Source organism: Neofelis nebulosa, chromosome 12, assembly GCF_028018385.1.
Source record: "Neofelis nebulosa isolate mNeoNeb1 chromosome 12, mNeoNeb1.pri, whole genome shotgun sequence".
NCBI classification, from domain to species: Eukaryota; Metazoa; Chordata; class Mammalia; order Carnivora; family Felidae; genus Neofelis; species Neofelis nebulosa.
Window position 1 is genome coordinate 47,241,024 of NC_080793.1, and position 25,877 is coordinate 47,266,900.

A 25,877-nucleotide genomic window follows, 5' to 3' on the forward strand; every position below is an offset into this window, starting at 1 on the left:
TATTACTTTAAGAGTTATTTCTCTATACTGACCTGGGGGTAAGGGGAGGGCTTGAGGGAAGATGATAACAAACACAACTTTCCAACCGTTTATTCATACAGTGATTATTCTATTTTAGGTGAGGTGGAGTCTTTCTGTCTTTTTCTTTGATTTGTCTTCCCCTCAGCCCCTTTACTCCATTTCCTCAAATTGCTTTTCTTTCTTCTTTCCTTCTTTCTAGACCTGTTCCACCCAGGTCTAGAGAATAGTTTTAAGTTGAAATTAGGACCCCAGTCTTGGTGTTATATAAAAAGTGGGGCTGGGGATTAGGACATGATAATTATAACTTATAAGATAACAATGCCTATTATAAGATAACATATAGATTCAGGCCTCCTTTTCCACCCCCCTGTTATTGTCACACAAAGTAATAGAATTTGAACATATTATACAGACTATATGGGAGATAAACAGGTCTTCTGTTCTTTGCCATTAATCATTTATCAACACTCAAGGACACTCTCAAGGAACTCTGAATTACTTCACCCCTCACTTTGTAGTCATTTTGCTTTGTGATTATCTGTCCCTTACCCTCCAGCCCACCCTGCCCTCCTGCAATCTCTAACTCTTACCTGTGCCTTCTCTTTCCGAATTTTCAAAGATAGGCACTAGCAATAAACAGGTAAAGGAATTCCTTTTAGAAAGGCATGAGCATCTAGAGAAGATATGTTACATTGCGTAAGAAACATTAAGTACTATCTAGGAAGTTGCACTGTCAAGATTAAAAGAAGAAATTCAGGCTGGAAAAGAACCTAGGTCAAGTTAATATTGTCTCTACTTATATATCAAGTCGATCCTGAGGACCACACTTTCACTTGGAGGAAGAAATAAACACCACGAACAAAACCTCAGCCTCCTGAACGTCATTAAAATATGGTGTTTAACAAAGTAGTCTTCATCTATAAAGCAGAAGCACTGACAGCACTTGGTCTTCTGGCTAAACTTTCTAAATCCTCAGAGGAAAAAAACCCAGATAAAGGTTCGACTAATCTTTACTGTCAGCAATACATGTGTGGTCCAAGAACTGTACTGCCAGCAAATACAGAGGAGTGGCTTGTTCTAATTTTCATACAGATGCTGTTTTTGAATCACCATGTACCTTAAAGTGAAGGACCTTAGCTCTACTTAGTACCTCTTTTCCTGACAGGATGTTTATCCTACACTTTTCTAACATGAAATAAAAGCGAATTCAAACCGTCCACCTTTATTTGAAAGCATTTCTGAACTCATTCTTATCCTAAAAGGATGCTTAAAAAAAAAAAATCAACAAGAGAGCTGCAATATGCATATATTAAAATAGAGAAAGACATAAAATTGCCTAATATCTAATACAGAATACTAGAACACACATCGAGAAAGGCATGCGGGCAAGTAATGGATGTACATTCATTCCTTTCACTCAGATCAAAGAGAGGGAGCTCTCAATGACTCATACATACCGGACAGAGTTTAATGTTATAAAGAAACGTGCCATAGATGCGGCAGTGGTGGCAAGGAAAATGAGTCTTTCGGAAGCAGAAAGATTTAAGAGGAAAGAAGATCATGCCATATCGCAAACTCTGATACTACAGTTCCAACCCTCCCACGTTGCTCTTTCCATCTCTTTTTGCTTCTTGCATTTCCCTTCGCCGCCAGTGTTAAGTGTGTACCTCCCCGCACAACTTACCTTGAAACGGGACTCCATTGAGCTCTTGAGAGTGACACAAGCTTCTAGCCAATCATATCAAGCAAGCTCGCCCGGGCGGCCTCAATGGGAGCATCTAGGCCAATCAGAGTCCTGGGGAGATGAGCAAGTTACGTTGTGGCGCCACTCGGCGTATACTTCCGCGCGTGCTGCCCGGGATAGGAGCCTGGCAGAGCAGCTGCACACACGGCAGTGCGGAGGCAGAGAAGGGGTTGGTGATACGGTGCTATAAATCTGTGGTCCAGTCCACCTCCCTTTTAAGACGTCCTCCCCCCTTATTTCTGTTCTCAGTTAGAGATGCAGCAGCTTACTCCTGTAGCGACCTACTAAAAAGCAACAAGGAGAAAGACATCGTCTTTTTGAAAAAACGTTCTTTCGTCTCTTTTCTTTGTTCCTTCGTTTGTTTTTCTTGCCCCTTTTTGTTTAGTTGAACGGCAATAGGAGGATAGTCTCTCCGTCTTTTTAAACTCTCTTTTTTAAGTTTTCCCTCCCCTTTCATCTTTTTTTTCCGCCATTTCTTTTAGCGTTGGACTTTGGGGTCGAAAGCATTTCTTTTTATTTGCTTCTTTTAAGCCGAGCACAGTTTAGGTTTCGTGCTGTCTTAAGAGAACTATCCAGCAGCTTCTTGCTCATCCTTATTGGGAGAACTGCACCGTTACTTTAAAAACACACATACACAAAAACCTTAAGGGAGAAAGGTAAGTTTCGGTTTGGTTTCTTTAATCATTAGTTGCAGCGATGCGCTGGCAAACCCAGAAAACCTGTAAGTGAGCGGAATACAGAATATGAAGTTAATTGCACATGTTTGTCTCATTTCAAAGCTACTGTTCTGCTTTTTAATTCTAGAGAGCTAGACTAAAAGACGGTGGACGCATGCTTGACGTACTGAATTTTCGTAAATGTCAGCGGCAGTAACTTAAGTGGTAAATGTGGGTAGAGTAGAGCAGGGGTACAATAGGAGTCTAGATGTTGAGTGAGCTTCGGGATTGAGGTTGGAAGTTCATTTCGTGGGAAGAGAGGGATAACTTCGGTTTTGGGGGATGCATGCCTCTACTTTCGCACAGCAACCAAAGGACTGGAGAGGCGTTAATACTATTGAGGGGAATCAGAAGCCTGGACTTGCAGATTAGACCAGCGAAAACCCCACACTTAATTGCATTAACCAGATAACATGTGCTGGGGAGATGGGATTGCCAGATGGAATTTAGATGCTGCACCAGGCTGCTAGTTGTAGTTGACTGAAAAAAGTACATGCCGCCTGAGGGCTAGGGCTGGGCTGGGGCTGGGGTGGGTAGAAGCTGTCAAAACTCATCATTGCTAGGTGTGCGGGCTCTAATTCTTGGGCGCCAATTACCGTGATTATTTTTTAAAAGAAGGTAGCCAATTTAGGGCCGAATTCTTAAGCCTGTACCGGATACGAGATTCCCTTTGTTCAGAAAAGCGTAAATAAGATCCTTGGAGCTGTGTCTGTGGAGTGGCGGCTGCCTGGGAGTCTTGTTGTGCACGGCGCTGGGAAGTGGATTCCAAGCCCTGTCCTTGGTCCTACGCGGCTGACTTCGCCTTCGGGGCGAGGGGGGAACCCCTTCTCAGCCCCGAGAATTCACAGTTACCCCAGAAGCCAACTCAGCTACGTTGACCTCACCCCCTTCCTTACCGCCCCCCCCCCCCCCGCCCTTCTCGAATAGCTATTGTTAATCTGACGCCGGGAGAAAGATGGTTGGGGTGAGACGCTGGGCAGACACATGCTTCATTTTAACTTTTGTGATTTCTCAGGGTTTGGGAGAAACCAGCTGGCTTTCTACTGCGGAAAAAGAGAAATCAGGGTAGATGTGGGAAAGGGGGAGGGTGTTAGCTGGGCGGGGAGGACGAGGAGGGAGGTGGTGGCGGTGAACGAGGTGCTGCCTTTGCCTAAGAGAAGTTTAAATTATTGGCACGAGGGGGTGTGGGTGAGTGTGCGTGAGAACGCCCGTGTGGTGCTTGAGATGGAGAGAATGGGGGACAGGTACAAAAACGGCCAGGGTACTCTCCACCCCACCCACCCTCCCCGGTCTAAAAGCCAACTTGGGGCTAGCCTCCGGACTCTGCCATCTCCGGGGCGGTGGGATCTGGGGATAGCAAGGTGGCAGTGCCCAGCACGGGAGCTCCGCGGCGAATAGGACCTCGCGTGGCCATTGTTGCTTAATTTATGCCCAGCACGTTGCTACGTACCCACCTATTTCACGTCTGTAAAGAATTAATATGAGAGCTATACAACTGTGGCAAATTGGAGGTTGGATACGTTCCCCGTTTGCCATTTTCAAATACGGGTTAGCGAAACTGATGTCGAGTCTGGGTATTTTCTCTTGTAATTGCCAGCTGCAGATCTGGCTTTATTGTGGCCAGAGTGAGAGAAATAGTCAAGCATTTAGTATTTACTCTTAACACTGCTGGGCTGAGATGAATCTCTTACTTTCTTCCCGAAATGCACGGGTTCTTTCCCCCCCCCACTCATGTGCCACTCCTGTTGGTTAAGCTTCTAAACGTTTAGCCCTTTCCCACATCCCAATTTATATATATACCCATCCTCTGGATATTGGGAATAGGAGGGAGATGGAGGTGGTTTATTTCTTAGGCCTAAACTGCAACCTATAAAATGCAGGCGTAAAGTCGAGGGTGGGGGGAGAGTACAGAAAAGACAATAGTAACCGAATAAATTATTTTCCTAATTGGAAATAAGTTCCTAAAGGTCAAGAAAAAAGTGTGCATGTTTTAGAGATGGTAGAGTAGAAAATCTATTTGAGCCTGTAAGACTTCCTTTGCAAAATGGCTTCTTAAATGGGACATCTGAAAGGTTTGTCACGAATCTGAACAGATAAGTCTGCAAAAAAAAAAAAAAAATGTTGAGTGTTTAAAAGTCGCTTTTTGGAGGATTAAAAAAGTAACTATTGCTCAGTTATTATTGTCATTCCCTGAGTATGTCTTACACCAAGCACTCCTGGGTTCTCCTTCCATGTTTTGACCAAGTGCTTGGGCACCCCATTTTAACCTCTTCTGGAGTTCTCCACGAAAAACGCAACGTTTTGCAGGTCGAAATGGACTGGAAGACTTGGGGAACTCTGTAGAGAGATCTCCCATAACTTCAAGAAGTCAGCTTCAGGAAGTAGGGCGTAGGGCATTCTAAGAGTTTTAGGCTTGGATTGGCAAATTTGGTAGGCCCAGTTTTGCCTAACGTTTGGAAACAGGCATTTTTAGCAATCCCGCCTGCTAGGGATGGGAATATTGTAATTAACTGTTTAGAGGGAGGTCAAAGAGGCGCAGGCGCTTTGAGCGGTTTTCCCAGTAACCCCGTACAAAGTCAATTAAGGTCATTTAATTGCTAATCGGATTTAGGGTGACAACAGAAATGCTGATATAGAATCAATTAGCTATTTCTGGTGTCCCCAGTCTGGGTTCCCCAAACTGAGGGATGGATTGTCTCTATTTCCATGTGGTTAAACCCCTTACTTTACTATGCCTGATTTGACTTCGCCCAACAGGGCAATTTTGCCGCCTCCACCCCCGCCATAGGTTAGAGGAGTCCTTCCTCCATTCTCCATCCCCCCCCCCCCCCCCGCCCCGCCCGTCGCGTGGGGGCGGGGAGCGCTGGGCGCCCTTAGCGGACCTTGCTGCATCAAACCCGCATCATGCCCTTGAAGCTGTAACCTCGGTCACGTTCTTGCGGCGACTCAGTCGCCCACTGCTCAGTTCCTTTCTCTTACCTCTTGCGATTTCAGGTAGGTATGACAGGTGATATTTTAAATGTAGTTTTTATGGGGTAAGGGTTAAAACAGAAGCCTTTGCAATGAAAACCACAACACGACAGGTGCTCTCGTAATTAAGCGGCTGAGCAGGTGTAAAAACGTGCTCCCACCGCGTGGCTCGGGGTCGATTTTGACTCCCAGTCGCGGGGCTGCGTCTGAGGACAGGCACAGGTTTTTCTGGGGAAAGGCGATTGAGCAGGGCGTGGGGGCGGGCCAAGACTAGGTAGCTATGTGACGCCCCCTCGGTGAAGAGTTGGCCATTTCGGGGCTAACGTAGGGGGGGCGTTCGAAAGATGCGGCGAGCGACAGGCTCTTGTATAGTCGAGTGCAGGATTTCCTACTTTGCGTTTGAAGCAGAGTATAGCACCCCGCACAGGTACTCGGGCTTATCTGAACGTCAGATTCCATCTAGAGAGGCATAGAGGGGCAGCCAGGGCTAAGCCTTTAGTTTTCTGCCAAGGGACAGGACCCTTCGGTTATGAAGTAGAGGAAAAGCCTTTTAACTGTACTTGCTATATATGTGTATGTATGTATGTGTATGTATTTGATACACATACATATACATCAAAGTAACCCCTGCGCGAGTCGTTCTGGCTCCCCGTTAGCGCCTGGAACCTCGGGGTTTGCAAACTTGCACCTGGAATCTACCGCCTCTGGGCGCGCGACGCTTTCCGCGCTGCCAGGGGAACCTGGTCCCGGAGGTTGCTCGGAATCGGAAGACGGGAGGGACCCAGCCGAGCAGCCGCAGCCGGGCGTCTTCTCGCAGGCACAGACCGGCAGGCTGCCGGGCAGGGCACGCGCCGGCGGCGGCGGCCGCGGCGCCGCGAACTCGCCGCCGGCCCCGCCTCCTGGCGCTCTTCCAAGCAAGCCCCTCCTCCCCGCCCCGCTACAAACGGCGGGACCGCGGCGCCTGGGCGTCACTGAGGCAGCTGCCGGCCGGGTGAGGAGGCCGGTCGCCGGCGCGACGAGGGCAGGGCGGGGGTTTCGCCGGGTTCCAGTCCGCCTTCTTGCCTTCGCTAGGACTGGGGACGCCGCCGCCGCCGCCACCGCCTCACCGCGGAGCCCGCCCGGAGCGACTCCTCCGCGGCTGTGCTGACGGCTGGCGGCGCAAGCCGTAGTAGCTGCAGCTCCGAGTCGTAGCAGGCAAGTGCGGGGGGCGTGGGAGTGGGGGCGGGGAGGACGGGCACGCCGCGCCTGGCCCGGGGTCTGTTCTGGACGCCCAGGCTAAGGGTTGTGTGCGGGCGCCGCGACGCCGAGCGGAGTCCGGCCTGCGCTTAGTGGGAAGCCCTAGTCCGGCCTCGGGCGGGAACGCCGGTGGGGGCGGCGGAGGTTGTGCACGCGAAGTTCCTAGAGCTCGGCCCCTTGCGGCGGGAGTAGAGGGAATTGGGCGCCTCGGGAGGTGGCACCGCCCCTCCTGTGGGCACTAGCTGGTTGGGGGCGGCGGGAGCCGAGCGGGGCCAGTCGGTCCAGGCAGCGTGTTCAGGGCCTGGACGTGCCCCGGTACGGCCGCGTGTAGCGCGAGGGGAACTGCGCCGAGACGCAGGTGAGTGCTTTGGAGGGAAAGCGGGGGAGGGGGCTTTTCTAGAAAAAGGGCAAGATTCCTGTGGCGAACTGACAACCCCGCCTTTCGGGAGACTGTGTGCGGTGGGTTCCTCTGCCGGATGGTGTCTGGTGGCGTGCCCACTTGGTACGGCACCTCTTCGCGTGTGGCCCTTGGAGCTCCCGGGGCGTCTGGAGACTTGCAGCGGCCACGCAATGTGCGGAGGTGGCATGGGACTGGGGGTGGCCGGGGCAGAGCAAAGAGGATCCCGCGGGCCGCTCGTTCTTTTGCGCGGTATTAGGTGAGGCCGGGCGCAGCCGCGCGAGGTCGCAGCTCGCGGTGGCATCCTGGGTTTGCGCGCGAGCGGTGCTCTGGGCGGGAATCGCTGGGCGAGGTGGACCCGGGGCTTTGGTTCGCTCCGGTAGGTTGCGGCAGTCGCGCCTTCAGCTCTGCCAGGAGGGCTGGCCAGCTGCGGCCCCCGTGCACGGATGTGTGTGCGTGCACTGGTGCGATTGGTGGTCTCGCTCAGACCAACATCGGTTCACCAGCAGGTGCCTCTCCAGTGGTCTTGACAATGACCAGCAAGCAGTCTTTCCACAGCGTTGTCTTAAAAGCCTACTTGTTATCCTGGAGAGCTGGAGCGCAAAACCTCGTCTCTAGATGTGAGCTATGAGCATGGAGTTGTAGTTGTCCAGATGGTCATTTAAAATAGTGTGCATTTAAAATGATCATCTTTATGATAAAAATTTCATCTCTTATCCTCTTTCTACATTTTCCGAGAATGTGAGAAAGAATTTGTTACTCGGTATCTATTCTTTTATTCCCTCCCCAGGGAATGATGCTTAGCAATGCCAAATGAATAGATCTCCGTCAAGGACAAAGAGTTTTTTAAAACTTAATTTTTTGGTGGACCTACCCATAATAATCCTGTCTTCATAAAAATGTACCTCAGTCCCAAACTTGAGACAAATAAGTCCATTTAAAACCACTCGAATACCAGTTGTGTGATTTCCCCATCCCCTTAGAAAATCAGTTTTTATGAAATACTGGTTAGTTGCCCTTGAAGACAATCTTCTCGAGAATCGTTTCCCGAGAGTCCTTTGAATTTTTCATTTGTGCTAAGCTCACTCGCTCTTGCGGAAGCTGACCCAGAGTCTCCATTTTGGTAAGCGGGTAGAAAAGCTTTTCTGGATCTACTTTCTCATCTGGACCTTTTGGTCTAGAAACGATGACTGTTCTGCTGGATGGACAGGAACATTACTGCATTTGTTTTTGGGTTATTCTTTATAAGAGGTTTGTAGGAATGTTGATTTAATACTGCTGGAGAGGGTGTACGTACTTAGAGAAAGTTCCCTTGAAAATGGGGGAGAAAAGGGGAAGAGGGGGCAAGAAAAAAAACTGTCGAGAAGATAATGGCTAGGGTGGGGCAGGAAAAACTAAATTGTTACATTACATCCAATTTTATATGATTCCTCTGCCTTTTTTTTTTTTTTTTTTTTTCCTTTTTGAGAGAATTTTTGTGTTTGTGTGATCAAAACTGGCCCCTTAATTCCTTTTTGGGTAACTTTGTGCTGCCACCTTTCGGGGAATGAGGTTTTTTTATTTATCCCTCAAAGACAGCCTGAGGCATTTAAGCCCCCCTCCCCTTCCCCCCCCCCCCCCCCCCTTCTTTAGGTGTTTGCTTCATTGTGTAGTGTTTACTCTTAGGAATCAGGTCAGCTCTTTTAAGCTGTACACACTGTTCCTGTGGTTGAAGAGAATTTTTAGGGTATGCTCCTGGAATAGAACAGGTAAGCCAAACTGGTGAGTGTAGGCTGGGCTTGTCATTTTACTACTGAACCTTATTTTTAGACTAAAAATTTTTTTCTAGACTAAAAATGCATGAGTTGTTAAGAGTTCCTTTTTGTTTGTTTTTTGGGGGTGGGGTGGGGGGAGGGTTGGTTGGTTCTGGTTATTTCTTTTTTACCAGAGAAGCAAAGTCCTTCTCTGCCGGGGTTTTGCACTATTAGTTATGACCTATCTCCCAGTGAGATATGGAACAACAGTGCTGTAGGTGGCATTTCTACTGCCCCGTTCCTTAATCCAGCCTTTTCAATCTTTGTATGCAGACAGATGTTTCTTGCCGAATCCTTGTTACCACTTCCTGCTATTCTAGCCTTCCATGCTTTGCTTGTTAACATGATTATAATTTTTAAAAATACTGCCTCCCCCCTCCCCCCAACCTCTTTCTTTCATTCTAGAAGCAAGTCCCAAGTTTTCTTAAGGACACAACAAAGCTACGAAGGATACCCTGACTTCTAAACTGGGGTCAGCTTTTCTTTGATGGGAAAAAAAATAGATTTTTTTAAACCTGGGATCTTTTCCGGCATTAGCATGGCAGAGCACCACCCTTCATGTTCTTTTTTGCCCAGAGAACTGGATATTCCAAAATAGCATGTTATTAAGACTGACTTTACCGGTAACCTTTTTGGTAGATTGGTCTGCTTGGTAAGGTCAATTCTTTTGCTCTCCTTTGAACTCTTACTAAAGTTACCATATCACATTCTTTTTGCCACCTTTGTCACCAATGTTTATTTGGAATAAGGGAGCCTAGAGATCCATGATCTTTAGCCTGGTCAGGTTATTTTTTTGATGGTATTGGGGGGCTGTATATAGGTGAGGTGGTATGCGGCTGTGGGGTGTGGGTGGTATGTCACCCTATGGAAAACCAGCCCGTAGCCTTCTTACCTCATCTCTTTCTTATTCTTTGCATATTCCGCTGGACAGGCCATGAATCATGGTAAACTACCGCATTTGAGGTTTGGTTTTGTTTTTAAGCACGAGTACTTGTTTGGAAGTAGAACTGCTTTGTGGACATATAACCCATACAGTATTAACCGCTCTCCCTTGAAATTCTTAAATTTTTAACAAGGGGACCCTGTACCTTGATTTCGCATGGGGATCCACAGATTATGCAGCTTATTCTGGCCTAAGTCTGTCTTGTTTGTTAATATTTTTAGTTGCCAATATTGCTGCTTTATGCTAATATATTACAGAACTGTTTGAAATTTGATGGCTTTATACACTGGTGATGCCACACCCAACTCTTGAATTAACAATGTAGAGGACACTTAGACACACAGAATGTTCACTTGCTTTGGCCAGTTTCATTATACAGATGTGGAAGTCTTCACTGGTTCTGGTTACTTACAGAACCTACATGTTGTGTACTTTAATGCCAAACTCATTGTTCTATGTTTCTGATTTGGGCAGGACATTTAAGGTCTATTTATTTGATTCTAGGTACTAATTGGTTTGCAATGTTGATTTTTCTTTCTTGATTTTGAGCAATATAAATTTGTTAAGCAGAAACAGGTGCTTTAGTTTAAAAGGCAATACTATGTTTTAAGGCTTTTGTGTATTAAAAGATACATGCTTTGTGGTTTAAGTAGCATTGGTAACTTTCAGAATCTGAACTAAAAATAGGAATTTAGGATAGTAAAATCCTATGGATGTTTTATGGAATATTTAGGACATTTTTCACTAACAAACATTTAGATTTCAGCATGCATGATGTATATCATAATTTTAATTTTAGCAAGATCCCGGGAAAATATTTTTTAAGAGAATATGACTTTCTGTATCTCTAGCCTTGTATTTTGTATAAAACAAAAGATGACTCTTCTCTGAGTAACACTGTACTGGGTGCATTTCTATAGATATTTCCCCTTTTAATACTAGTGCTACCTGTCCAGGGATTGGGCTATATTAGATATCTATTTTTGGTAAAGGTATTATTTTCTCAGAGTTATAGGCTAGGTTTTGAATGCATCAATTTTACTGATACTCTTAATTGTATGTTTCCCTTTTGAGTGTTGCTGAATAGTTTTGGGTGATGGCATACAGGTTTTGCTTGTAATAAATCTTCGTATAGAAGAGGATGGGTGCTCTTGCAAGGAGTAGGATAGGTAAAATAACCAAGGTCATAGGAATAGGTGGCATGAGATTAAAACTAAACCAACTTGGAGTTTGCCTTATTAATTGCAAGTAACTTTTTTTCTTTCTTTAAACTTACATGTAGTATTTGTGTGTATTTCCGTATCTGACTTCTGTTGTGTCAATTTGAAAATGTATATATAGCAAATAAGTTTTGACAGGCAAGGCCCCCTTACCCACTTTTAGAAATTATTTGGGAAAAATAATTGACATTTTTTCTCAATAGATTTGTTTATTGTGAGACAGTAAAATGATAGGGTTTTTCTGATGATGTTTTTTTTTTTTTTGTTTTTAAACATGTTGAAGGTTTTGCTCTAGATCAGATAAGTTTTGAACTCTTAGGTTGAGGTATCTGTATTTTTTTCCTTTGCCTAATCTAATAGTGATAGATTCGTATCAGCCTTTTCCCCTTGACTTAAAGGAGTCTGTCTCATAAAAAGGAATTTGTATTCTACATGACTAGCTTTTCTTTTCCTGTAGAATTTTTGTTGTTGCAGGCTGTTAGTTACTGGAGATTATTTCAGCAACCGTAAAGACTGTGTTAACAGAATATCACAAAAATCCATATTTTCATAAATATCAAGCAGATCAACATTTCAGGATGAGTTTTTATTTCATTTTGCTTTTAGCCGTGGTCAAACTCAGTTCAAGCTTTATTAGACATTTTCTTGACTAGTTTTATTATCTTACAAGAAGAGGCATAGTAGTTGCTTTAGAATTCTCAGCTTTCCTGTATCTTTGTTACGGAGTCCCTATAAAATGGAAATTTCTAGCTAATAATCAAATTCTGATCTCTTTGAGCATCTGAAGGAAGCTGTGGGCTCTCTCTCCCTAGAGAAATGTACATACACTGAAATTTCTGTATAGTTTTTACTATCTTGCCCTCAGGATTAAAGAGCGATAAAATGAGGTTATATTTGGGAAATAGGACTTTGAAAATTGGAGTTGTTATATACTAGTGAGGGCAGGGCGAAGCCTTTCGGATCAGTTCTTCCCTGCAGTAGCCTTACCAATATGGCTTTTAGCTTTCATCGAAGGCATATTCTAAGCTTCCTTGTCTTCTCATAGTTTGTTTTAAAATCCATTCTGATTTTGTAAACAAATATTACACATGTAAGGTCTTCTGGTGAGCACAATGCTGCCAGTTTAGCTACTGCGTTGTCTTGCCTCAGTAGGTTTTGTCACTTAAGTTGAAATTCTTAATTTAGCCGAGCCAGGTACAATATGCTAAGCTGGAAGTCTGAAGTTTCCCTTGTCTGGTTTTGCTCAATTACTATGTCCTTGTTTTTTTTTTTTTTTAACTTCCTTGACTATAAAACCTCACCCTCCACATGTCAAGGACGAGGTAAAGACGAGCTTATGAAAATACGAGATTTTTGGGAGTGGATTGACCATGTTTACTGAGTTGGAAAGGTAGTGATAGGTGGTTCCCATTGATTAGTTTTATATATTTGGATTTAAGTGTGTTATTAAGAACAACAACTTTTAGTAATCTTCATAACATGCCATCATATAATGTATATTTCTGCCATGGAGAAAGAGAAAATTCCCAAATTGCAGGGAGTTTTTGGGAGAATGGTGTCTTTGAACATTTTAGTATGGAAATAGGTATAAATATATCTATGATGATGGGATTTGGAAGGGAAGTTTAAGATGCATTTTTTTCTTGAAAATATAAATAATGTTAAAAAATTACATGTGAAATTATGAGAATTAAGCCAGCTAACATTCCAGGAATATAAATGTCTTAATTTAAATATTACATCTTTTTTTCAATGAGAAATCAAATTTTTAAATTTAAGCATTTAAATTAAAATAGTCCCTATTTTCCTGATTTGAATTTTGTTTAATCTCTTATCAAGAATCTATTCCTATACATCAGAAAATGGAGTTCACATAGAAATACATTTTTTTCCTGCTTGTTTCACTACCCTCTTACCACCCTAAGTGAAGTCATTGATGGATGCCCTGTCAAGTAAGTTATTGGAAATTGCTCACTTGTTCAGTTTTTAAAGCATGTTTAACACATTTTTATTCTTTAGGCATCATTTGTGTGTATCAGAAGTACAAGAGGTATTTCTCGAAGCAAATAAATCACCGTGTATTTGAAAATAAATTCAGTGAATTGGGTAAGGTGGGTAAAATATTCCTGGAACTGATTGTACTTGATCTTGAGTTTACTCTGAGCTACTTTCCAAAGTCAGTTTTTTAAAATCTTACTGATCCTGCTTCCCTACTGGAGGCCCCTCTGGTGATGTGAGGATCACCCGCCTTTATTGCGGAACTAGCTAGACCGTTTTAAGTATACAGAGTTTATTATAGAGCGAGCAAGTTTTCATAACCTATTCCCAGTTAAGGCCTGTTGCTGTATGAGTTTACTCAACACCACTTTCTTTCCCGGAGGTGCTACTTACTGGTGGCTGGTTTATTTTGTTTAAACCTCTGGGGTCCTTTCTGGCCTATAGCTGTGAATGACTCATGGACTTTTCTCAAATACTAGGTCATCCGTGCTTTTGACTTTTATCCCTTTGCTCCCATTGTCTCTTCAAGGAACTTGATCTACCCACAGCCTTCCTCTCTTCTCTTTGACACCTCTGTGCTAGCCCTCTGTCTCTTAGTCACCTGTCTATGCTTCTGAGCCCTGGGGTAGTTCTGCCTCTTGCCTGACAATTCTGGGACAGGTACAGCCTACTCATTTGTCCCTGTATTTATTTTTTTTCATTTGGCTTGAACAGTTGTATTGACTCTTAAGCATTTTGTTACATTTTACTCCCTGAAGAATATCTTCTGTGATCAAGTGAATTGCTGACATTAGAGGACAAAAAGAAGAAATGAGTATCCATGGACAAATAGTTTCTGCCATAGGTTCCGGATCAGACCAGGGTTGTATTTGGTCTGTAGCTGTTTTATTTTGCCTAAACCATATTTTTGTTTTATTTATTTTTTTAAGTTTATTCATTTATTATTTTTGAGACAGAGTGAGCGAGCACACAAGTGGGGGAGGGCCAGAGAGCGAGAAGGAGACACAGAATCCGACGCAGGCTCCCGGCTCTGAGCTGTCAGCACAGAGTCCCACGTGGGGCTGGAACTCATGAACCGAGAGATCATGACCTGAGCCAAAGCCGAACGCCTAACTGGCTGAGGCACCTAGGTGCCCCTAAACCTGTTTTTTTCAAAAAAGTAGTGAACTGTTGTAGGTGCTAGGAAATACCATATAAAGATCTAGAGCCACATTTCATGTCTCTTGAAAAGTTGGAAGGGTGGAGCAACACGGAGCCAATATTTGTCAACTGCATCTTTTATGTGGAGCCTAATTTGTTTCACTTTGGGCATAAATTACTGCCTGGCCTTTGTGGATATTAGAGTCGTGATTTTGTGACGGTTCCTAAAGCCATGGGAATTAAAAAGTTCACTCAAATATAAAGACAAAAGTGGGAGTTCTTAAGTTTTCATATGCTTTTGATTGTCCTTGCAAATATTTGAATTATATTAGATCACTCTGTATAAATGTAGTTCTCTCCTTTACCTCATTTAAAGAAGTCTCCTTTAATCTCTGGTCTAAAGAGAGTTTCTCTTTTCTTTATAAGATGTCCTTCCAGCAGTTTTATCTTACCTTTTCTCCCTCTCCCTGGGATTTTAGACCTGCCCCTACTGGGAGTAGGAATTTCTTCCTGCTGGTCACCTGCTTGTATTTATCACATGCTTTGGGGTCAGCAGAAGTTGCTTGGTGCTGTGAAAACTAATAGGATGTTATGAGCTGTTTAAAAGAGGCCTGTGGCCCACCTGCTAACAGCTTTGCTGATGGTGTCAGCTTAGAAAAGACATTTTCCCTTCAGAATGCTGTAAAAAAGAGCTGATATGAGAGGTTACCAGGTGTGAGGTTTATGTGTGTTGTCTCTCCTCTTCTCTCCCTTATTTTTTTCAGACTTCAGCCTTTTCTGCTCTTCTCTAGAAACAGCAGGACAGCTTTAGCGAAGCTTTGTCCCACGTGTGCAGTATAGCAGGCTGATGGACCAGCAGAAGTAGAAAGAGGCTCCACATATGTTGGACCAATGCTGTAATTTTTTTTTTTTTTTTTTTTTTTTTGCAATAAGGATGGTGGATATCATTAATCTAGTCCTGAGCATAATAGCACAATTTGAATAGCAGAGAGCATCTTTGGTGTGTGTTAGTGTCTAGTGAGATGAATATAGATGAATGATAAATAGGTAGAAAATGTCAGTGTAGAGCCTTCCTTTTGGTGACTTTAAGCACTTACATTTCTAGTTAACTGTTTGTTCAGCCTGGCAAACAGATCCAAAGATCTATTTGATCAACCAGCATTAATGTAGCATCTAAGGATAGAACAATGCCTGTAAAGCCCTGTTCTCCTGGCAGCCACTTGAGGTAGACCAGTCATAACGAGGAATTAGAATTATGTCCCTGTATTGAACATCTTAGCGTAATTCTTCTGAATAAGAGGCATGTAATGCTGGCAGTTTTAAAAATTGGTGCAGTCTGCAGCTCCTCCAAGTTTCATTTTTTTAATACTTGGGGTGTGAGTAAAAGTATATGCTTCTTTAAAAAAAAACTAATTTTGAATTAACTGTATATAGTTTTATTGAAAAAAAATTATAGAAGTATTATTTAAAAAAATTTTTAAGATTGTGATTTTTTTTTTAATTAATTGATTTATTTTGAGAAAGAGACAGCATGAGTGGGGGAGGGGCAGAGAGAGACTCCCAAGCAGGCTCTGTGCTGTCAGTGCAGAGCCCGACGTGGGGCTCAAACCCACAAAGCTGTGAGATCATGACCTGAGCTGAAACCAAGAGCTGGACACTTAACCAATTGAGCCACCCAGGCGCCCCATTGAAAAAAAATTTTTTTTAAGTTTGTTCATTTGTCTTAGCACTCAAGCCCGGGAGAGGCAGAGAGAGAGAGAGAGAGAGAGAGAAAATCTCAAGCAGGCTCCACTTGTCAGCACAGAGCTTGATATGGGACTTGAACTCACACACCATGAGACCATGACCTGAGCTGAAATAGTCAGAGGCTTAACTGGCTGAGCCACCCAGGCACCCCTCATAAGTATATTATTTTTAAGAGGCGTTTGAAAAGAACTCCTGGTACCAAGAGTACCAATCCTGTTTCATGATTATATGATTTTTTAAGATGAATTTGTTGCTTATTTTGGTGTGTCCTGGGTCATCTGTTTGAGGAGCTTTTACAGTGTCTTGATTGTTGGTTTGGAGTGGGGAATTGAGAACTGGGAAAAAGAGTGTTTTATTTCCCTCAAGGTTGAAAACCATTGTTATGGAGATTACTTCTGTATGATAAAGGCTTTGGTATAGGTGGGCTGGCTGGTGGTTAACTTGGCATCTAGATCCTTAACAAATTCATCTAAAGTTTTCTTAGTTTTGTTAAAGGATTAAAAAAAAATTAATGTAATTTTATGTTTCTTCATTTTTAGAGAGAACAAGCAGGGGAGGGGGAGAGAAGAAGAGGCAAAGAGAGAATCCCAAGCAGGCTCCATGCTTTGAGCATAGAGCCTGATGTGGGGCTTGAACTCAAATCATGAGATCATAACCTGAGCTGAAATCAAAAATCAGACACTTAACTGATCCAGGCACCCCAGGATTTAAAACATTTTTCAAGTTTTTTGTATTGGGACCGTGCTTAGAAGCCAGGAATGTTATATAATACTTACTATTTCATGAGATGGTATTTGTAAATGGTAGATACTGAGAGTGCTTTAGAGAAGGTTTTTAAATTTTTTTTTTTTTTTTCAACGTTTTTTATTTATTTTTGGGACAGAGAGAGACAGAGCATGAACAGGGGAGGGGCAGAGAGAGAGGGAGACACAGAATTGGAAACAGGCTCCAGGCTCCGAGCCATCAGCCCAGAGCCCGATGCGGGGCTCGAACTCACGGACCGCGAGATCGTGACCTGGCTGAAGTCGGACGCTTAACCGACTACGCCACCCAGGCGCCCCGAGAAGGTTTTTAAAACATCCTGTCTTCCCATGTGGTTTGTCTGCTTAAGGAGATGAGACAGAAAATGATAATTTAGAAGATGTTGTGGTCCCCACCCTGCCCTGCCCCTCAGTTTGGTAGTGTTTGAGGGATTGAGAAAAGGGACAGAACTCTGTAGTCTGGATATTAAGGATATTGCCAGGTTGCTGCATATTGCTTTGGGGACCAGAGGGTGTAGCTTTTCTTGGTCAGTTTTGGGTATATATTTATTTACTTAGTTTTGTGTCCCTCCCTTCTCTTCACTTCCTCCCATGTCATTTTTATTCCTTTTGATTCTCTTTTGTGGTATGAATATTTCCTAGTTTGCCAGGAGCCCAGTCACTGGTGAAGCATATTTATGCAATGCAGAACCTGCCAAGTTTTAAGTTGTGGCTGGACAGAGATGCTGCTGTGACTGTCTTAATTCTGCTCTTGTCCCAGAACGATCCCAGGCACGGTGTGTGTATGTGTCTGTGTACTGCATGAAGCCCCAGCCTTTCTTTTCCCCCCATAGTCTCTCCACAGCATGATGTACCAGCATCAAAAATAACATTTTTCAAAACACCTGAGAAAAAGTAAAGATTATAATGTTTATTCAGCTCCTTCCTCTTAGTATAGTTCCAGTAGCAGAAAGCAGGTAACAGGTCAGAAGCTGGAATGCTTTTAACAGCAGTGATGTGTACCTTTTCCTTGAGTCTTCCTCATGCCTAAGACCATATCTGGCAGGGTTATGGGTTCTCCAGAATGCTGATTGTAGCTTTCTCTTGCCAGTTTTTGTGGCTCAGGTCTGCCTGTTGCTTTTCTGCATTAAGGGATTTTTTTTTTTACGTTACCTTTTTTTTTTTTTTTTCTTCAGAGAGGTGATCAAACAGACTATTATATGCTATTTCATTTCCTTGGTTTTCTGGAGAGCTTCAGGCCTTCAGTTGGAGCCAACTGTTAAAGACAAATTCTTGTTGTTCTTGGACTTTTAAAAAGTTTGGCTAATTTATGGGCATTATTTTGTGGACAGTAAGAGGCAAAGTTTGATTTGATGGTGAGCAACATAGTTGGTGATCTCATGAAGAAGAATGAAGAGATACATTTCGTCTCCCTTTTGTACAACTTCTAAAGTAACTTCTAAATTATTGTTTCTTAAGAATGCAATCAGAGTAAGAAATCTTGTATTGGGTAATTTGACAGTGTATTGGAGGGGACAGCAAGGAGCTGCCTGGTTTTAGTTGTTGGCCTATTAGGACAGGAGAAGCAGTAATTGAAGGTGGTGCACCACCTGGAACCATGGAACCAGGAGATGAGAGCATTTCTTCTAGTGGCAGTGATGGTGCCCAATGTATCTGTTCTTCCAGAAACTTACCACAGCTTCCTAGGGATAATCAGTTTATAGATGAGGAATGAAGCTCAGAGGTTAGGTGGTTTGCCTAAGGATTCAACCTCCTGAGTGGGGAAGTAGGACGTGGGTCTGTGACTCTTTGTTCAGTACCTTTTCCATGAACTCCAAAATGATGTTTTTTCTACCTTGCATAGTTCTGCTGGTTGTAGTTTAAGACTGCTAAGGCCAGAGTTTGAGATCCAAGAGGCAGCTGAGAGACTATCTCAAATCCAGGCTATAATGTTTGGCTCCTCAGTGGTAGAGCTGTTGTTACTGTTGTTTTAAAAGCCTCACTCTGGTCCCTGTAACATTCCCAGCAAAATGCCCACTTGTTTCCCCCGGCGCATGATTCTGACCTTGCACTATTTTAGGCCCATGGCTAGGTGACTTTTGGAAGGATTCCATCGCAGGCTGTCACAGGCTGGTGTCTTCCGGATGCCAGCTGGCAGTCTTGACTTGCAGGATTACTTTTTGGAAGCATATGAAGTATGGATTGGTTATTTTCTATAAGCAAGGGAATGAAGACACTGTCTCCAACTTATTTTTGGATGCTGCTAAAATCAGGAAAAAAGATGGAAATACTATATGTTCTATTCCCAGTGAAAGTGACATTCATGTAACCCTGGCTCATTGTAGTGTAGAATCTAAAAGTTATTCCTTATTAAGCTTGTTAAGTTTCTGAAACTAATATTTTCCAAGTCTGGTGGGCTTTTAGAAATACCACTATTTTCTGAGAAAAATAGTTGGAGGTCAGGTGTTCAGTAGGATGTATGATGTCCAAACTTGAATCAACCAAAATATACACCCAGTAAAGATTGTACTTGATTCACCTTGTTTCTCCAACTTAACTGTCAGAAAAATTGGTTGGAGAATGGATGGGGAAAAATATAGGTTCAGAGTAATCCTTTTGGTCTTCTCTGGAAAAGGGACTTTATCATCATTATTGTTATCGTTTTTCTCTTGGCATCTAGTGTGCTACTTATTTGTAGTAAAGACTTCTGGAACATTTGTTTGATTCACTTGAATTCAAAGTTGGGAATAGAGATAATTAAAAAAAAATTTTTTTAACATTTTATTTATTTTTGAGAGACAGAGACAGAGCATGAGCAGGGGAAGGGCAGAGAGAGAGGGGGACACAGAATCCTAAGCAGGCTCCAGGTTCCAAGCTGCCAGCACAGAGCCCGAGGCGGGGCTCGAACTCAGAAACTGAGAGTTCGTGACCGAGCTGAAGTCGGATGCTCAACCAACTGAGCCACCCAGGCGCCCCTAGAATAGAGATAATTTATAGGAAAAGTAAGATAATACAGTACTTGAAACTTACTGTCAGTTGAGAAAATTTTATCTGAATCTCTAGGTAAATCACAATGACAGGTGATCTTATTAAAATTGTAACTACTACGAGAAAATATTAGTAAAAATTACCGCTTTAACCAGTGCTGTATTTCATCATCTTACATGTAAAAATTTTTTACAGTGATTTTGAGTCTCCTAAATCTGTCTGCATAATGCAGTGATTTTTATTTCTCTCGAAGCTGAGAAGTTAGTAGTGGTGGATCTTTCAGTCTGTGAGGTCTTAAAGTTGAGAAGCTGAAGTAGCTGCATGTTAGCATGTTCTTTGGTTTCTTATCCCTGTGTATAGTTTACTCCTTGTTGGTCATAAACATCTGTGTTCTGTGAAGCTGGTGTAAGCCTAAAAAAATAAAACAATCAAATTGTCTCTACCTTACAAGCAGGTGTCTCTAGTGTAAAATTGGCCCAGTAGGCCAATACACACAGCAAAGAGTAGAAGCCTATAGGTGCAGTCTTGCCAAGGATGCTCCTTATTGTTTAGCCACGATTTAGGACATCACAAGGAGAAACAAATTTACGATATGTGTTCAGAATTCAGAGCTGAATAGCTTTTTATGTCATTTCAACTTATAGGACAGTACAATTTTAACCTATGACTTTAATGAATATGTACCACTTCTCTTTAATTTCTGTGTTTTTCCCTCTCTTTAAAGTTAGCCTAGATTACCAAAGCTTCGGAGTTAAATGTTTCTATAGTTCCTCAGTTCTTTAAGAAGTTCAGAAACCTAAAGAGATCCAGGGACCTGTTGTCAAGCTGTGGGTGTCCTATTTTATTTGTTTCCCTACAGAGTTGTATGGAGATTTAGCCATAGGAATTTTTTCATTATTCGTCCTTTCTCTTTTTCATTCCTCATGATTATTTCCTGTTTGTTATTGTCTAACAAAATGAAGCAGATTTGGTGATGGTTTATTAAATAGCTCATGAATATTTGAAAATGTTCACTGTATTTTTCTTTGGCAAAATCTAGTTTTTATTAGTGGCTTCTTTGAAACTTGAAGCTTTTCTCTAGACCTACACTTTCATAGATTTTACACTTTCATGATTTATGTTGCCTAACCTCCTGATCTTAATGGTATTTTGCTGTTTTTGATTGCTCGCTTGTTCACTTGTTTGATTATTCATCAACCTTTTCTGCTCTGCAGTAGTTTAAAAAACAATTATTTTTCTACCTCATGTGTGAAGTTTCTTGGTTTCCTATGCAAAAGTTCATTTAGTAAACATTTGTATTCATATTGTACATTATACACTGTCTTACATATGGAGATTTAGTAGTAAACGTGATACAATTCTTGCTGATGTGAAACTTAGAGTTTATTCAGGGAGACACCTGTTAAAGTTCTAAAAGTTATTGTTTGTAATTGTGATTTGTGCTCTGAAGGAAAAGTGTTTGGGGCTCCTAACTTAAAGTGGAGTTGTCAGGAAAGTTCCTTTGTTAATTTTATCTTTCTTCCTGTCTACCTTTTCCCTGTGGTTACTCACACGAAGGCAGGCTTTTTAGTTTTTAATTTTATAGGCATTAGCATATTAGAAAAGGGTTTTAAGTTGAACCCTGTTTTGCTTGTTAATTCATAGTGAACTTTGGAACCTGGATCTGCCTTGCTTGTATTCTGCTGTAGAGCTGGCTTTTTTTTTTTTTTTTTTTAAACAGCTGAGAAACAAATTTTAATGTTCTCTTTAGGACAACAATAATTAGCCAGCTTTCACACTAAAAACTATACAACGAATGCCAACTCCAGCAGTGAGATTTGTGTTGTCTATATCCTTTATTCTCTTGATTCATGGCTTTGAAAATGTTCTGATTTTTGAAGTTTAGTTTATCAGTATTTTTTTGATAGTGTTTTTCCAGGTTATTGATGGAGCTGGTAAAAACTAAAGAGGAATGTCTGTTAAGCTTTTTGCTTGCCTTAAAAGACTATACTAACTCACTCAAAATTGTAGTTGTCATTGATTTGTTTGGTTAGTTTATGAATAAACTTTTATAGACTCTTTTTCTACCAGATCTTGACAACCCTCCCTATTTCTTCACAATGCTGTTTTCCTCTCTATTCATTCATATTTAAACTAAAATTTGGAATTGTCTTTAAAGCATTTGTTGGGATGGGGGAGGCTTGGGTAGTTTTCTTTGTGGAAATCTTGAAGACATTTATTGAAAAAACCTGAATGGTTTTTGGGCAGTCCCTTCATCCTAAAGGGCTGTGTATGTTTGTAAGAGATTGGTAAAGACTGGGAGATTTCTCTAAGCAATCAGAAAAAGACAAGAAACCAAGAGTCAAAACGAAGAGGAAGCAAATTCTCCATGTGGCTCAGTTTCCTTATCCACACACAGAACAGTACAGTGAATTTATGGCATGCTATCTCAAAACAGTATCTTACCTGCGTATTATATTTATTAGAATATATTTTTAACTCATTAGTTTCCTCAGAGAGGTGGACTCTGATGGCTAAAACAGTTGTTTTCTCTTTTTAATATTGTGTGGTTTTTTTTTTTTTTTTTTTTTTGGAAGGCAATCAAAACTTTGAATCCTTTTTAGTTAGTATCGCCCAGAATTGTGTAATATGGATCTATAGCATTTTTTTTTTCTTGTTGGATCTTCTTTTGTCACTCCTTTTTAGATTTCAGTCCCTTTTTCCTTAGGTGCAGAATGAAGCCTTTGAAAATATATACAATATGGGTGGCTCAGTCGGTTAAGCATCTGACTTCCGCTCAGGTCATGATCTCGTGGTCTGTGAGTTTGAGCACCACACTGGGCTCTGTGCTGTCATGACAACTCAGAGCCTGGAGCTTGCTTTGGATTCTGTGTCTCCCTCTCTTTCTGCCCCTCCCTGCTCATGCTGTGTGTCTTTCTGAATAAATAAACATTAGAAAATTAGAAAAAATATACATGTATATGCAACAGCCTCAACTCTTGATTGAGGAAGCTTGGAGAGAAGTAAAACCAGTTTTAGTTCAAGGGAGGAGAATTCTAATGGTACTTCTTGTGTTCTATGGACAGCAGAGTTGAGAGTTAAGGGGCTGGTGAGGGAAGGGGGTTGGGTGGCCTTGGGTGTCTGTTCTGTTCTTAATTGCTCTTTAAATTAGTTTGCACTTTTGGGACACTTAAGTGTTGTTTTCAACTGAATTGGTTCTTTGATATCCGTGATCCTGTCTCACAACTGTATTCCTTGAATGTAGTAGGTCCTATTATATCAAAATCAAGATTACAGTTACATGTGCTGAAAGTAAACACTGTATACACAGTTGTGTGTGTGTGTGAGGGGGTATACTCTGTCTTGGTACCCTGGTTACTATGAAGATGCCGTGTTTAACGTACAAAGTTTACCAATTGGAGTTAATAAAAATTTTTAATGTTTAAACTGAACATCTTGATATTTTTAAATGGGTATTAATTACTATACAAGAGTAATGTCTAAGTGCTGGATAATAGATAATTTAATATTTTAGGATGATGTGCTGTGTCTCTTCATCCATCCCCATAATTAAGATTTCACTGTATCTATTTGTAGTCTCTGAGCTGGTGAGTTTAACAATTTACTTGGACCACACAGGGAAAGATCTGGTGTGATGCTTCTGTAACCACTCTGACTAGACGGAGACTGTGCCTTCTACATGTATTTATGACCCATTTTATACAGTTTCAAAGCATGCTATATTAAAAAGACCTCACCGCTTCAGGACTGGGCTGAAGAGGCTGTGTCTGCTGGGATTAAGGAGGCAGGCTCTAGAGATGACCGCTGGGCCAGTCATTTAATAGCAGTGTGAAACCTCTTCCTGATGTTGGAAGAATGGCTGCTTTCTGCTCAACACTGAGTCTTTTCGGAAGCAGAGAAGTTGGGGGGTAAGGCGGATGCTGTAATCATGGAAGGTTAACCTTAGGAAGGGTTACTAGACTGGATACTCCTGTGGGGTATCCTGCCACCCCCCTCCCGCCCCCCATGCACACACGCACACACAATCCAGGGTACAAGAGCAGCTCCATCTGGTATGCCCTGACATAGAACTGTTTGTTCTAGAGCAACTCATTTTAAAGCTGCAGTGTGTTAAATGGGCAGCCCTTCGTTGAAGGCCTCGGGTATGTTGGCAGTTTATCAGCAGCAGGGTTGTGATCCTGTCACTCCTTGCTAATGAAGCCTTTTATTTAGCTTAGCAAATCATATCTCCTGTTAACATACACTTTTTCAGATGGTAAACTTGAAAGGGATGTCTGTGACTTTTTATTAATTAGTCACCATCAGGTTGCTTTGGTCTTTGCTCGTGATAGCTGTTTAGCTATGTATTTTTTCTACTGAGATGCAGCCTGTCCTAAACTAGGAAACCCCCAAATGATTAAAATCATCCTTTTTTTGTTTATTTTTGAAATGGTTTTTTATCTTTCCTCTTAGGTAGCCATTTCCTCCAGTCTCAATCTCCCATTTTTAAATTCCTAGCAGGGGTTTTATCAGAGCATTTATTCTCCCAGTGCAGCAGTTTGACTTTCCCAGCACTTGTTTGTTTATTTCTGGGCAGCACAAGAGAATAAGTATTTTGTCTTCGTATTTAATGTGTGTTTCTTACATTCAGCAAATTCAAGGGCATCAAAGAAAGTTAGAGCTTGAGGGGCCCTTGCCCACAATATTGACCAATGCCCTGATCTTATACAAGCAGAACCAATGCTAAAGATGTGTTGCTTTTAATGTCTTATGAATAGTGAGTGGTTGGAGGCTCTAGACCCATTGCTGGTGCCTGGCTTCTCTTTCCTTCTCCCAGTCCCCTGTCCTTTACACCGTTGCATTATTTCGGTTTCATTTTAAAAATGCAGGCGATGCCTTGGAGGAATCACAAATTGCTGAGTTTTTAGAGGGCTTTTTGGCAGCAATTAGCATAATTAAAAATGCAAACAGACTGTGAACCAGCATTTTCTATCTTTAAATTTATATTTTTGCCCTCTTGTATAAGTTATTTGTTGCCAGCATTGTTTGAAGTAGCAAAACCCTGGTATGTTTCAGTAGGGAACTGGTTAAATTAAATTGGTTAATTAATTGGTTAAATAATGTATCTCTATTATAGTCCTCTGTAAAGAAAGAATTCTCCATGTGCTGATATTTAAGTGTAAAAAGCAAGGTGCAAAGAACATCACAGAAAGATCTATCTCTGTGTGTACTGAAGTATTTGCTTTCCTATGTGCTGGTATACATTTGTCTTCACTTTGACAGTGTTCAGATTGCTAATGAAACTGTTAACCTCTGGAGCATGGGTTGGAAGGAAGAATTAAAGACTTCTAGCTTTCATTTTATATGGTTTAGCAGTTATGATCTTTTTGCATCACCCATATATTTTTTAATTCACAAAAGTATTAATATGTAATTACGAATTCAAAAGATAATCCTCCTTATAGTTTTCAGAGCATTTTAATAAATTTTTAATATTGTCTACCATCTAAACTGTTCAGTGCCTGTGTTGTGCCAGGACTCTGGGAGTTTAGAAGATCTGCATATGGATGTTGTCCCCCAGTTGTTGAAGTCTGGCTGACAGCCCACAGGCAGGAAACGTGAGGAGTGGAGTATGGGAGTGTGGGTTTGGTGAGGGCTGCTGCCGTAGTTGGGAAGGTAGGTAGATGTGAGTGGCGCTTTGAAGGAGGTTTTATAGAGAAGAAGAAGAAGACTTTTTTTTCTAGGAGGAAAAGAGAGGGATTGCACATGATACACGGATAGCGTGTTGAGGAAATAAATTTGACTATTGGAGGATAATTGGGTTTCTAGAGGGCCTTGAAATCAGGCCAAAATGTTTTCATTTCTGTGACGGGCACGATAAAGCCTTCATATTAAAGGGGTAGTAGAAGCCTTGAGAGAAATCAGACTGGGGGCAATTTTGTAGGATTGGCCTGGGGGGAGGAAAGCTAAAGTAAAGGTCAGGGGCTAACAGGACTGAAGCAGCCCTGGGAAGGAAGGAGTGGGGCTTCAGGAGGAAGACAACATGATTTTCTGCCTATGATGGAATCCACCAAATGAAAAACCACTTCTTGGCATCCTCGGTACTCTTTTTAGGAGATAATAGTAACATTCACAAGCATTTTCTAAAGCAACTTAAGTAGGCAACACTTAACATAATGTATGTTTCTTTATAAAGTGTCTTTTCTGGGAATCAGAATATAAAGGTATATTCATGATTCCCATATT

At 42.0% G+C, this 25,877-nt stretch overlaps 1 protein-coding gene across 15 annotated transcripts in view; it reads left to right on the forward strand.

The window, feature by feature from the left end:
* The window catches only part of ELAVL2 (ELAV like RNA binding protein 2), a 165,632-nt gene that overhangs the window by 23,323 nt on the left and 116,432 nt on the right, over positions 1–25,877 (forward strand). For 4 of the 15 annotated variants that reach the window (XM_058695202.1, XM_058695208.1, XM_058695213.1 and 1 more), the window contains exon 1: positions 1,925–2,421. The exons of 2 other annotated variants lie outside the window; for them this stretch is intronic. The gene's annotated coding sequence lies outside the window, so the exon portion shown is untranslated. Of the gene's footprint in view, positions 1–1,922; positions 2,422–5,355; positions 5,476–6,460; positions 6,646–6,819; positions 7,046–25,877 lie in introns of those variants that run through there. 9 more of the 15 variants (XM_058695203.1, XM_058695210.1, XM_058695214.1 and 6 more) reach the window with 7 other exon arrangements.